This window comes from Vicugna pacos, chromosome 9, assembly GCF_048564905.1.
Source record: "Vicugna pacos chromosome 9, VicPac4, whole genome shotgun sequence".
NCBI classification, from domain to species: Eukaryota; Metazoa; Chordata; class Mammalia; order Artiodactyla; family Camelidae; genus Vicugna; species Vicugna pacos.
In genome coordinates this window covers 25680767-25694630 of record NC_132995.1, presented here as the reverse complement: position 1 = coordinate 25694630, position 13864 = coordinate 25680767, and positions in this window count along the sequence as shown.

Below are 13864 nucleotides of genomic sequence, written 5' to 3'. Positions count from 1 at the left end.
CCCAAGTGGCCCAGGTGTGAATAGAATGGGGTGTGGAGAAGGCAGTCCTGCCGGAGCGAGCCCACGAGGCTCGGTGGGTTTCCTCCTTCCAGCCAGAAGCTCAGCCTCTCCCACATGAGATCATGGCGAGCTCTCTTTCCCTCAGTGCTTCTTTCTCTTTCTCTTTTATTTCCTTAGCCATTCAGAAAACCTTTTCCTTCACCCCCTCCTCCCCTTCCCCTCACTTTCCCACCTCCTCTGTCTCTGTCTCCTTCTGTCCCATCTTCCTTTTGTCAGTAGTGTTTTATAGGATACACCCCATTTGGCTGGCATTTCCCCTCAGGGAACAGATATGCCATCTTTTGTTCTTTCAAGCTGTTTTTGTTGCCGAGAGACAAAATACCTACTTTGTGTCATGTTCTCTTGTGTGTGACTAATGATAACAGAACAGTTATGAGCTGTACATCTGTATCCTTAGAAAGCTTAAATTAGTACCATTTTTAATATCACAATTATATTAGCATAAATTGTTTGCTTCTAAAACAAAGCATGTGAAAGCAATTAGATGACTTAAATTATAGATGTCCATTGACTACTAACCATGAGAAAGCACGCAAGTCATTCTCAGCCCAGACTGCTGCAGTATTTCTGCTGCCTGAAAGTGTCTAGGATGACTCCCTAGGCATTCTAAGAACAAGAGAATATCTGGGGAGGAGGAACTAGCACATGCCATCAAGGCCAGTCATCTGCACGTGCTCCCATTTCCGATCCCCACTCTCTGTGCTGATTTTCCCTCTTGACATCTTTGATACAGCTGACAATATTAGTCATAAGGTAAATGGATTTTAAAACTATAGATTTTGCCATAGTTGAACTAACTTTTAATAAACTTTTCTGGGGAAATGAATGAATGGATGGATGGGGGATGGATAGTTAGATGAGTGGATGGTGGATGGAAAAATGAATGGATGATGGATGGATGGTGAATCGACAGAGGGACAGATGGTGGGTGGGTGGATGGACGGATGGTAGGTAGACACATGGTTAAAGATGGATGGATGGATGGATGGATGGAAGGTAGATACATGGTTGAAGATGGATGGATGGTGGATGTAAGCAGACTCTTGCAGTCAAATCAGGTCATCTGAGGAAAATTAAGTTTGCTTATTTCCAATTAAATGAGTGCCTTTTCAATGCAAGACTTAAAGGTGGTAGATGTTTTGAGGCAAAGAAGTAGAAGTGACTCAAGTCCTCAAAAAAGTTGAATCTAATTCAGAAATCAGACAATCTATAACTAAACATAAACATAAATTATGTGGTACAGATTGTTCACAGAAAACTCAGGTGGAAAAAACAAAAAACGAATTCCAGGTAAGAAATGGAGTATTCAGGGAAGGCCTTATGGAAGAGACTTGAGCTGAGCAAGAGTTTAAGGCCAGATTAGGTTTGGACGAGGGGGAGGAGGGGTTATCTCTACGGAGTAACGAATGACATTTGGTGGCACCAAGCCATTTCTTTTATTTATAGTTTTCCACTGTTCAAGGACTTTGAGCAAGAGGAACTATAATTTTGTCTTTTCTTTCATTGCACACTCAGCCCCAAGCACAGTATCTTGCACAAATCAGGATCAGTTAACATGGAATGAATGGATGAGTTGAAAAAATAAATGAAGCGTTATATCCAAAGTCTCTACCCAGACTACGGTCTTGCCTTGAGATTTTGGCATAAACTGAAGCTCAGTTACACCCTAGTATGGATTATATTTGATTAGACTTTTCCTGCACAAAAGAGCCTTGCTAGCAAGTTTACAATATGGATTGGGAATAAGTTGATTAAATAAAACTTGTACTTTAGCGATAATGGAGGAAAACTAGTTTCTTTGCATTATTTTCCAAGAGGAACCCTTTCATATCTGAAATGAAAAGAAAAGAACCAAAGGGAAAATGGAGCCTAGCTTTGACACAACCTTAATTAAATAACTTCACTCCCAACTTTTTAGAAAAATCAAATCTAATGCTATTTTGCCCACGTTCTTCAAGAGCATAACATATCACTCCACTGGCTTTAGCCTTGCAAGCAGCAACGAGCAGTAATTTAATTAGCTGATGTGCCGAATCAGCAGTTTCGAGACTGTGACTGGCTACCCTCGGAACTAAACAGGACACTGGATTGGGAAATGGTATCTGCCCCTTCGGGTCCTGGGCAGTGAGTGACGGGGAGTTTGCTAATGACTTCAAGTCTTAAGCAGTTGACCCCTGGATTCCCTCCAGTCCATCTGTTCTTTGAATGCCGTGCCTTTGGGAAATTCTACCTCCAAGGCTAGAGAGAAATTTGAGAAAATAATGGAGAGAAAGGAAGGGATTTATAGTCAAGAAGATCTTGCCTGCCTTCTGCCTTTCCATTTACTGTTCTCTCCATTTAGAAGGCTCCGTCTTCCCCCCACTTCCTCACTTCACCCTGGCCCTGCTCAAATGTCATCCCAACAGAGAGGCTTTCCGAGTTCATCCTACTTGTTTTCACTCCCCCTCTCCTATCCTGACCTCCTTTACTCTCCTTCCCTTTATACTTCTCCATTTTTTCCATGCACTTGTTACCACATGACGACGATATTTGTTTGTTCATTCTCAGTCACCTCCCATGAGAGGAGACTGGGTAAGAACCTTGTCCCTTGTCTGTGGTACTCAATACTTTACCTTTGCTTGCAGTTAGAACAGTGCCCAACACACAAAAGGCACTCATGTTTGTTTAAGGAATGAATTTGTTGGGTTTTGCTTTGCATATTTAAACTCTTTAAAGAGCTAAGCTGAAAGCAAGAGCTCTTTAGTAAGACTTAGAGTTAGCATTTTTTGAATACCTCCTCTGTGGGAGGCAAACTCCACCTTGGACATTCTCCGCCTGCCACAATCTGGGCTGCCGTAGAGGGATTCCACACAGGGGGATTACATTTAGGACTGTCACCTTGGCAGCTTGTGTATGTTGGAAGTTGAGAACCACTTGAGTTGAGTGATGATGATAAGTTGACATATAAAGGACCTACTATGTGTTGGAGACTCTTGAGTGTTAATTCATTTAATTGTCACCACACCCTTATGAAGTAGATTCTGCTATTATCTTCATTGAATAGATCAGGAAAATAAGCCAGAGAGAAATAACTTGTTCAAGGTCACACACGCAAACTTATGTCAGAGTCTGGTTCCAGGATCGTACAGAAATGCCACTGAAGCAAAAAAAAAGGAAGCTCAAGGAAGAGATGCTCAGGACTGGAATCTGTGTCAGTCCTGGAGACCCAAGAGCTGGGACTCAGCAGGTGCTGTCATCAGAGCAGGGTTGCAAAGGATCCGAGACAAGAGCGCTACTTTTCCCTGAATAAGCTTATGCAATATTTACAGAAAACTGCTCATTGAAGAGACCATTAAAGGTGAAATCTCTTACCAAAGGAGATTTTTGTACCCAGTAATCACTAGATAAATGAAAAAATTCATGCTCCGTGGAGCTCAAAACTCTCTCCCGAGGGGATGGAGAAAGCAGTTCCTAAAATAAAAAAGGACATGTAGGATAATCATTGTGCTAAATAACGCACGTGAAAAAAACAAAACAAAAACATCACCAGGCCCTTGAATTTAGCTAAAGACTTTTTTTCTTTTTTTGGAATGAGCTTCTTTCACTTGCATCTAAGTGATTTCTTTTTCCACTTGAACTGCCTCAAAAAGAGTGAGTCAAAAAGAAAAGTTACTGGGAATGGAATTCAATAAGATTTCAAGAGAAGTGAAATTAAGGATTATTTGATGCCTCAATTCCCGGCGGGTCACACGTAAGTTCCTGGCAGGGAGCTCACTTAGCTGAGCTTCAGGAAGCACGTTCAGTGGGTTGTGGTTCTATACACACGCACACACACACACACATGGGATCGGGAAGGGGAATGGAAGGAAATAAGGCATACAGTCTGTTCAGTTTGGGGTGACTTTCTCTGGGTTCAAATCCCAGCCCCAGCCCCCACAGAATGAAGTCAGGTGAGAAGTGGTTCCTCAAATAAGGTGAGGGGCTCCCTGACCAGACAAAGGGATGCAGCTGGCACTTACACGTGGCCCGGGGGTGCTCAGCTGTCGGCTTCCCTCCTCACCACCAGCACTGAGATGACCAAAGGGTAGTCGAGGGAAACCATCCAGATGTGATGGTCCAGGGCATCGGGGAGGAGCATCTAAAGGCACAAAGACCCCAGAGACAAGCCTCATGCTGCTCAGTGATGCCCAAGCCCATTCTGCCCTGGAAGAGAGGTTTGCCACCTGCCTTCTCGAGCATCACCAGAAATGTGATCTCGGAGGGTACTGAACTAGGAAATACCAGGCAAGTCAACTCAGCCACACGGTCTTCCTTTTACTTTGTTTTGGGGATGGAGTCAAGCAAATCGTCTAAGGTTGGGATTCCCCCAGAAGCAAATCCTGAGATGATTTCAGTGCAAGTGGCTTATTGGGAGGTGAGCCCAGGAAATCCAGGCAGAAAGGGAAGGGAAAGGAGCCAATGAGGGCATGTTTACTGTAACCAGTTCCCCCGGGGGCACCTGGGGTTCAGTCCCGCTGAGGATCTCAGGGACCACTTAGACTGTGCCTCAGTGGAGGGATTTTTCCACCAACTCCCATCCATCGCAGCTCCCTGACATTTCTCCCACCTTCCCGGTGAGCTAGGAATGTTCGAGTGCCCAGAGAAAGCCCCAAGAGAAAGAAGCACAGGTCAGAGAGGGCAGAAGCCATCTGGCGGGGGTGTGTGGGGATGGGCAGGCCTAGGGGAGGTGGACTGGGCACCCACATTGCCTGCCACACACACAGAAAGTGACTGTACTGCCAGAAACTGCAAAAGCTACTTAGTTCCAACCAATTACTGGCCACACGAGAAGGTGGACTTAGTGTTCAAGAGAAACTACAAGTCTAAATTTTATTTGAAATCCTTTTATTTTCAAATGTGTTAGTAACAAATTCGAAAATGTAAAACCACTGCAGACAATGTAAACTCATTTGCTGGTCCCAGTTTACAGCATCCGGTACAGTGGTAACGATGCCACTGCCTGGTATCAGTAAAGCATTCGTTCCTTCCTGCCAAAGGCCCCTCCTCCTGTCCTCTCACAAGGCCTTCAGGGAATTCCAGGGAAGAGCCCATTTTCTGAGAGACGTTCCTGCATAGAGTTGTCCCACCTGAGACGCAGAATTCAAGGTGAAGGACTTTGCTGCTACAAAGTTCTGCTGGCTTCAGTTGTCTTTCCACTGATAGTTTGGTGCCCTTACCACCTCCTGCAGGTGAGCCCACCTCAGGCGTGGCCGCCTTAGATCAGGGGCTTCTGGAAGGATGACTTTTCTCCCCTCTTTTCCACCCACCATACAGAGATGACACCCACTCAGGGGCGAGTGGCAACCATCAGTTGGTACCTCTCTAATAGCTCTTACCCTGGGAACACTCTGCTGTCACAGCCTTTCAACAGCTTTTTAAAAAAGAAAGGATTAACAGTTGCCATGTGAACAATAAAATGACAGTGTTAAGAAAAATGATTCTCCAAGTACCCACAAACCACCTTGCAGTTCTTCTACAGAGACCATGGTCAGGGGATGAGGGCCAGATGTGCGCTCATTCAAAAGGTAACGGTGGTGCCCACTGCGCGCCTGCATGCTCTCGGTGCCAGGGGAGCCAGACGGGCGAGCGCGCCTCTCTCGTGGCAGCTGCAGCCTGTTCAGGGAAACCCACACCCAGATGGGAGGCATTGAGAAAGCAGCTCCAGGTGGGCACTAACTAGCCATGGGGCCTCCTTGGCCAGAGGAGAGTCACACTCCCTGTCCTGCCCACCCTACTCATTTGTGTCAAGGTCAGATGAGGCCACGGGTGTGGAAGGGGTTGGGAAACCGAGGGGCTTCCCCCTTCCCCACATCTAAACTCTGTGTCTTCCTATCTGCCCCCCCAGCTGAGGGACATTCCCGACCACGAGCATCCCGGTAAAGGAAGAGCTCGGAGTTACGTCTGCATTCAAGGCAGGGCACACACTGTGAATTTCTCAGAACATTCCCAGATTTTCCAAGGTTACCCAAGAACCCTGCTGAACTGACGGGGAAGCTCTGAATCAGGCCGCTTTTTTAGCAACTTCCCTGATTAGGGGTTACGGCGATCCGTCCATTTAGGTGTTCTGCAAAGAGATTATCCTGTTCCAGGGGATCAGACTCTTTCAAAAGAGCTAAGAAAATAAACACACTTTCCCTGTATTAAAGCCTCTGCCTTCTTTGAACTTCTCATTTTTAGAATATCTTCACTGATAAGGACAAATGCAATTTTCACCATCAGTGGATCTGAACAGACAATTACATTAAGGCAAATAAGACAGGGTGAAGCAAGTGATGGAAATCACCCTGTGTGTATCTCATGTGCAAACAAAACCCTCAGATGAAAATGAACTTTCCAAAAGCAGTCAACAATCATTACCTTTTTTTTCTTTCTGCATCTAATCAGGACACAATTTGCATAAACATTACCTCCTACCTCCACAAAAATCACCTGCTGGCATTTGGAGGTCTGGAGAGAGGGGAGAATCAGCCAATTTTCAAAACATCCCCCTTCCCCACCAGAGATGAAACTGCTCAACCCCTTGGGAAGGGCTTCCAAGTGCCTAACGAAAAGAGCCCTCGCTGTCACAGCATTTTCAGGTTGACAAGGCTCCTTCCCCATTTGGCCCTCACCACAACCCCGTGCCAATTTGCCAAGAGCAGTTGTTTCTCTATAAGGGAGGTCAATCCGAGCTTCCAAGTGGTCTTGCAGTGAGTGGCAGGACTGGAACTGGGGTCTTACTCCCCGTTGGATCGGGCTAGGTTTGCCTCTGAAGACTTTGCCCAGGCGATGAGTTTCAGCCCAACCAGTAGCTTCTCCAAGGCCTGATGAGCTTTGAGCCCTCGCACAGAGCTGGACAGTGGCTCAGAGCCAAGCAGGACCTTGGGAAGGGGGAGAATAAATTGCCCTCGGCCCGGCTGAGATGTACATTTTTTGCAAGTGGTGTTTGAGCCACAGCCAAAGGGGGAAGCGAAAGGTCAGGCTCACAGAATGAACTCTGCATTAAGCTTTTGTGTGCTGCTGAAAGAGAATGAAATGATATTCAGGAAAGGAGCGTCAGGGAGGCTGTGGGGAGGGTAAGATGCAGCGAGGCCTGAGTGCGCACGCAGAGAAAGGCAGCAGCCGCTCTTTAAAGCCTCCCCAGTGCTTGGCATCAAAGAGAACAGAGACTCGGCCTGATGTGCCTCTGAAAGGATGCTGGCGGCTCCTGGGTGTTATTTGCAAGCTTCTCACCCACAGCAGTCAACGTTTGATGAAGGCCTGGGGTGCTATCCGATGTGGGGGTGCACTGGCGTCACTGAGCAGAGTTGGCTCTCCACAGCCCCCCACCCCGCCCCCAGAGCGTGGCCTGGGACCCACATGCGCCTGTTGTGGGCTGCTGATGGGGCCGGGAGGACGGTCACCCTGCTCCCTGGGGAAAGGCAGGCAGGGGACCAAAGGAGGAAGGGACTTGCGGAGAGGTTTCCGGATTGGGTATCTGGGGAGGTTCGGTTTCCCCAGGGAACAAGGGAGGGTCTGTGAAAGGGTTCAGCCAAAGCAGCCCTGCTTTTTGCTGCTTTATGTATCATTTCAGCTTAAAATATAAAGGGTGGGGTGGCAAAAGGGCTTCAGTGGTAGAAAAAAAAAAATTCTCTCAAATCACTGCCTAGATCCTTCCTAAGCCCCTTCCTAGGCTGTGAGGTTCAAAGCTTCTCCCCTTTCCAGCAAAAATAGGTCTAGCCCAGTGCTTTCCTGAGGCGGGATAAACGCCTCACCAGGGATTTTACATGGCACTTGGAAAGCATTGTTTAACATTCATGCGTTTATCTTAGAGTGGTGTCTCATGTTTATAGCAACTGATGCTGGTTTTGCATTTATAATAGTGACATGAAATGTCTTTTGAAAGTCCACCTATTTATGCCTTTACAAAAGGAGTCGCTTTCATTACTGAGGAATTATTAACAGTGCATGTTGGGCACAGAGATCGCAAAATTCATGCAGTCTCATTCCCGGCAGCTTGGGACTTGCTGTGCCGACCCAGAGAGTGGAGTCAGCCCCGCACGGCGGGAAGCCAGCGGAGGGCCCGCAGGCTGCCGAGACCTAGCGAAGGGCAGGGGCAGGCTACAGAGATAAGTCACAATAAGAGAGGACAAAGTCAAAGATCCTGCCCACAAAGGGTGGAGTGGGGGATGGGAAGGGGTAACAGCCTTTTGTGAGCTCAGGTCCAGCACAAACTCTGCCCTCTAGCCAGGCTGTCCATCGTTGTCCCATAACCCTACTGTTAACTTTCACCCCCATATTTCTGTGTTTTCCTGCTGGAAATGACCTCTGCTCTCCTCTCTGTCTTTCAGAATTCAGGCTCTACCTCCTCCCCAAAGCCTTCCCTGATACTCCTGCAGCACGAACGCTCTGGTGCCTCCCTTTGGCATCCTCCATGCACTTACCATATTGCTTCACCCTGCTTTCCCGTAGCAGGAAATGCACCCCAGTGATGAGATGTGAGATAATTTAAGGGTACACTGACTCCACCTTAAATAACATTAAATCACAGAGTAAGAAAGTCACTCCCAGCTTGCTGCTGCTTCAGTGTCTCTGGTTAAGTCCAAAGGGAAGTCTAGGTAGGTGTTCACATGTCCTTAACCACTACAACATTTGCTAATCTTTTTTTTTAAACAACGGAAGAGTTCTAGATGAGAACCCTCATCATGCATTAATATCCATCTAGAATTTAATGACAGTATTTTGTTTTATTGTATCTATTTTTAATTAAAGCAAATGATTTTTTGCACTTGAAATCATGATTTTTTTAAATCAATGTAGTTAAACGAAAATCTAATCAATTTAAAGAAAATATTCTATGGTAGCACATAAAAATGCATTTACACATAGGGTGCTGTGTGGACATGGCAAACATTGGGAAGGTGGTATATAAAGGACTGAAGGTTGGAAAACACTGGTTAAAAACAATTCTTATGGGTTCCATTAATCTATTCAGTTTCACATGACAGAGGTCGACCAGGGTGAACAGGAGTCAGAGCCTGGCATGAGCCTCTCCCCACTTCCTGATCCTACCCCTCACCAGCTAGACTCCGTGGTCCACAGAACATCCCCTTTCCAGTCCCAACAACACCTGCCTCCTCCTTCTTCTGCTAAGGATACTTGGGTGCAGGTAACAGAAATGGGTACTAGCTTAACCAGAAACAACCACCAACAGCAACAGATCAAGAAAACAGAAAGAAAACAAAATTACTAAAAGGAAAATGAGCACTCCCAGAACCAAGAGAAGCTTCTTTCTACTTAGGGCAGGTCCTGAGGACCAAAAAGAGGAAGCACACGATTTTCTGGCAGGATGCAGCCATCACTGCCATGAAAGAGTCTTAACGGACCACACAGATGTGTGTCCTGCTGCCGAGATACAAAGTCAGCTGGGAGGGTCTGATTGCCGAGCTCAGGTGCTGGGAGCCAGCTGGAGGGAAGAGGAAATGCGTGGCCCTCAGCTTCCGCAGCCTGGGCAGAGCACTGTCTCCTCCAAGACCACACTCGGTGGAGCTTCCCTCCAGCGCGGGAGGACTGGGTAGAAGCAGAGCATCCCAGACACGGCAAATGTTCGCAGACACGCATCTCCCTGCCAGTGCCCTGCGTCTCACCCTGCCCCACTTCCCAGCGTTTCTCCCTCTCTCAGCCACCCCCTCTCTTGCACCTATATTCAGTCTCTCCCTCTCGGCAAGCCCTTTTCCTTTAGCCTATAAGCATGTTGGAATCTCTCCCATCATTCGAAAGCCTCCTTTCCTGATACACGGCTTATATAACCCACCACCTAACCTTCCCCTATGGAGAATCAAAAAGCGTCTTTCACTCACTGCTCACTGCTCATCCCACTGCAGCCTGACATCTGCCTCCCCGACCCCGGCACTTCCCTGAAACTACTTTCCAAAGTCAGCAATGAGTTTCCAGTCGTTCCGTCCCAAGAGGGCTTTCCCATCTTGATGTCTGGCAGGTATTGTTCAAGCTCCGCTTTCCCGAAACCCTTCCCCCAGGGCTCTGGGTCCCCTCCTCCAATTTTTTCATTCACCAACTGTTCACGGGGACCGCCACACACCAGAGCAGGCGCTGCGATCAGAACTGGGGATGCAGTAGTAAGCAGGGCGGCTTGAGTCCTGCCCTGAAGGCACTGAGGGTCTAGCCAAAGGGCAAGTAAACAGGCCAATGCTGCAGCATTTCTGTCCACTGAAGGTTAGTGCTTTTCTTTTATGTCACAGGTCTCGTGCTTCTTTCAGCTTTGTTCTTGCGCTGTGGCTGGGATCCTATCCGCTTTATGTTCCTAATTGGTTATTAACGATATATAGAATCATTAATTAACACGTTCGTGACTTTGGTACTTGGCCGTGTTGCTACTAAACACTTTTGAGAATTCATAGTTACTTGGCTTATTCTCTTGAATTTTCTGAGTAGGTAGTTAAATCACCTGCAAACTATTGCACAAAATAAGTGCTCAATAAATGTTCGTCGAATGACAATATATTGAATCTCTGAGCTTATCTTGCAGGAAGCTCAGACAATCTTGCGATTTGGACGTCCCTCAAAAACCTTGCCCTGTAGGAATCGCTCAGCTTTTTCTGAATACACTCTGAATTTTCTCTACAAAGTTGTGGCCCCTCTGTGATTTATTTCACCACATTACATAAGCTATGCTCTGGTCTTAAATAATGTAGAAGACCCAGAATGTAAAGAATTCAAACAGCAGTCTCAGAAACATTGGGGCCTCAGTGGCGAATACTCTGAGATTTCTGATAGACCTTCGACATCAGATCTAATCTGGGAGAAACCCTCTCCTTCCACATTGCAAAGGGACCTTGTGGGGACATGCCCACCTCCTCACGAAACGCCCAGTCTGACTCTCCGACTCTATCTGCCCTTCACACAGACTCTTCCCACAGAGAAGAAGCAAGAAAAGAAATGCTGGAACGTGCCCTCGTGGCAACACCAATCCAGGAGGACCTGAAAAATTTGAGAAATGCAAACTGTCCTCCCAGAAATGAATTTGCTTTTTCTATATTTGATTTAAGCAATCCAAACTTTAAAAAAAAAATAATCAGTGAGGGCTAGGGAAGAGAAAGGAGGCAGGGAAACGAGCCCTTTGAAAATTCCTCTAGAGAGCCAGCTATAGCCTATTAATATTAACACGCGGTACCTCTACCCTCGGATGCTTTTGGAGCTTCATGCGCTGGCTCTCGGGAACCCCACTGCGCTTGGTTCTTTTTGAATGTTAGGAATAAAACCCACGGCCTCTGAGTTAGGCAGCAAGATGTCCGTTTTCCTTTGTGCACACGCTTTCATAGGAAACCGCCTTGGGCATAGAAAAGAAGAAGGAAAACGATGAGAATTCTTAACCACAGGCTGTTCCTTGGTAAGGAAAATCCTTGTTTCAGAGTCTTACAAGGTGAAGGATGAATGGGAGACAATGAAATGAAGCTCAGCTTCATCTTGGAAAATTGTTTCTTTCTGAGGTCGACTCCATTATTGATACAGCTTGGTGACTTGAAACCATCTGTACCCAAAGTTCCAAAGTGCAGCGAAAGCAGCAGGGAGCCCCAGGCTCCAGACTGAAAATGATGAGGGGTAGAGAAGACTTTTAAAAATTAGAAGAAAGAAGATAAGTATCTCGGCCATTCCCTTAGATACATAAGGTTTTTTACTAGAAATTCAGACTTGACCTTGAACACAGAGATTCTCCCCACTCGGCATCCAGGATGGGATGTGAGCACATCACATTCGGCCACTGGGCTCCTCCCTGAGTTCTCCGAACGAGCCTGCTTATTTGCATAGCTCTATCTGCCATGCTCTCCCCGTCCCTCTTAACCTGCTAACTCCTACCAATCCTTAAGGTCAGCTGAGACATCACTTCCTCCAAAATTCTCCCTTCATCGTCCAGACGCTATGATTTCCTCCACTGTAGCCCCCATCACACAGGATTATAATTGTCCACTTAGTCATCTCTTTTCCCCGTGGACACCACATTACCTGCCACTGAATAGTGCTCAGCTAACACAGGGCCTGGTATGTGCGAAGGAACCCAATAAATATTTGTTGAATGAATGAACAGGATATAGACCAGCATAGCATTTCTGGGGGCGGTAAGTCACCCTCTCGCCCTAGGGCTGTGTTCTATTTGAAATAAAAGCATTTCCAAGGTTAACTCTATTCTTAGAGTCACATTTAATAGGCTTGCATCCCAAACACTAAATCATTTTAGTTCCAGGAGGAAGACTTTTTTTCTCTCCCTCAGCAAACATTTCCTAAAGAAAAGTAGATGAGGTGATTGTTGGAGGAAAATGAAACATTACCATGGAGCTGCAAAGATGTCCAAACACTGCCAAAGATGTCCCACGGGTTTGCCCACTCGGGGAATATCTATAAATATTTCCTTCAGTGAGGCTATTAGGAGGAAATTATCTTGAAAACACTGTCTAAACAGAAAGTCACAAATGTTTCCTGATAATTTGTTACCCTTTCTTACTCTCTTTTCCAACACGACTGGGTGTGAAGGGTGTCTTTCGTTGTAGGACTACATGGGAAATCTTTTTTTTTAAATTGAAGTATAGTCAGTTCCAATGTGTCAATTTCTGGTGTACAGCATAATATTTCAGACATACATGTACATACACATGCAGCCATTATGGAAAACAGTTTGGAGATTCCTCAAAAACCTAAAAATAGACTTAGCATATGATCCAGCAATCCCACTCCTGGGAATATATCCAAAGGGAACTCTTATTTGAAAATATACATGCACCCCAATGTTCATGACAGCACTATGTACAATAGCCAAGATGGAGAAACAACCTAAATGTCCATTGACAGAGGGCTGGACAAGGAAGTTGGGATATATTTATACAATGGAATACTACTCAGCCATAAAACAGAATAAAATAATGCCATTTGCAGCAACAGGGATGGATCTGGAGATCATCGTTCTACGTGAAGGAAGCCAGAAAGAGAAAGAAAAATACCATATGCTAACACTCATATGTAGAATCTAAAAAAAAAAAAGAGAGAGAGAGAGACACTAATGAACTCATCTACATGGGAAATCTTTAAGCTTCCTGATCATCTCTCAAGAAAAGGCAAACAGTTAAGTTTAGGGTTTGGTCAAAAGAGTCTTTAACCCTTAAATCAGGCATATTTGCTTGTTAGGGTTGCCGTAACGAAGCACCACAGCCTGGTGGCTTAAACAGCACAAATGTATTTTCTCACAGTCCTGGGCTGTAGAAGTTTGAGGTCAAGGTGTCGGCAGGATGAGACCTGAGTCTCTCTGAGATCTCTCTCCTTGTCTTGGAGGTAGCTGTCTTTTCCCCACGTCTTCTCTCTGTGCATATGCGTCCAAATTTCCTCTTCCTATAAGGACATGAGTCATATTGGAATAGTATGCACCCTAATGAGTTCGTTTTGACTTAATCACCTCTCTGAAGACCCTGTCTTCAAATACAGTCACATTCTGAGCTACTGGGGGTTAGGACTTCAACATATGAATGAGGGTGGGAGACGGAGTTCGGACAGTAACATCAGGATAGAGTTTATTTCCCCAGATATTTGTGAATAGAAATGAAAGACACAGACGCTACTTTTTCTTAAGGGTGAAAAAGGAAGTGGGACCTGTCCATCCAACCTACGATGATCTCCAGTGGGAAGTCCCAAGGTGGGAAAACAGTGATTTGATTCTCCTGTGATTTAAATTTCCCCCTCTCCCATCAGAGAAGAAAGAAGATAACTATGGACTTTTTTGAACATCTACTTTGGGTTCCCTTTTCCCTTCCATTTTCAAAGCACT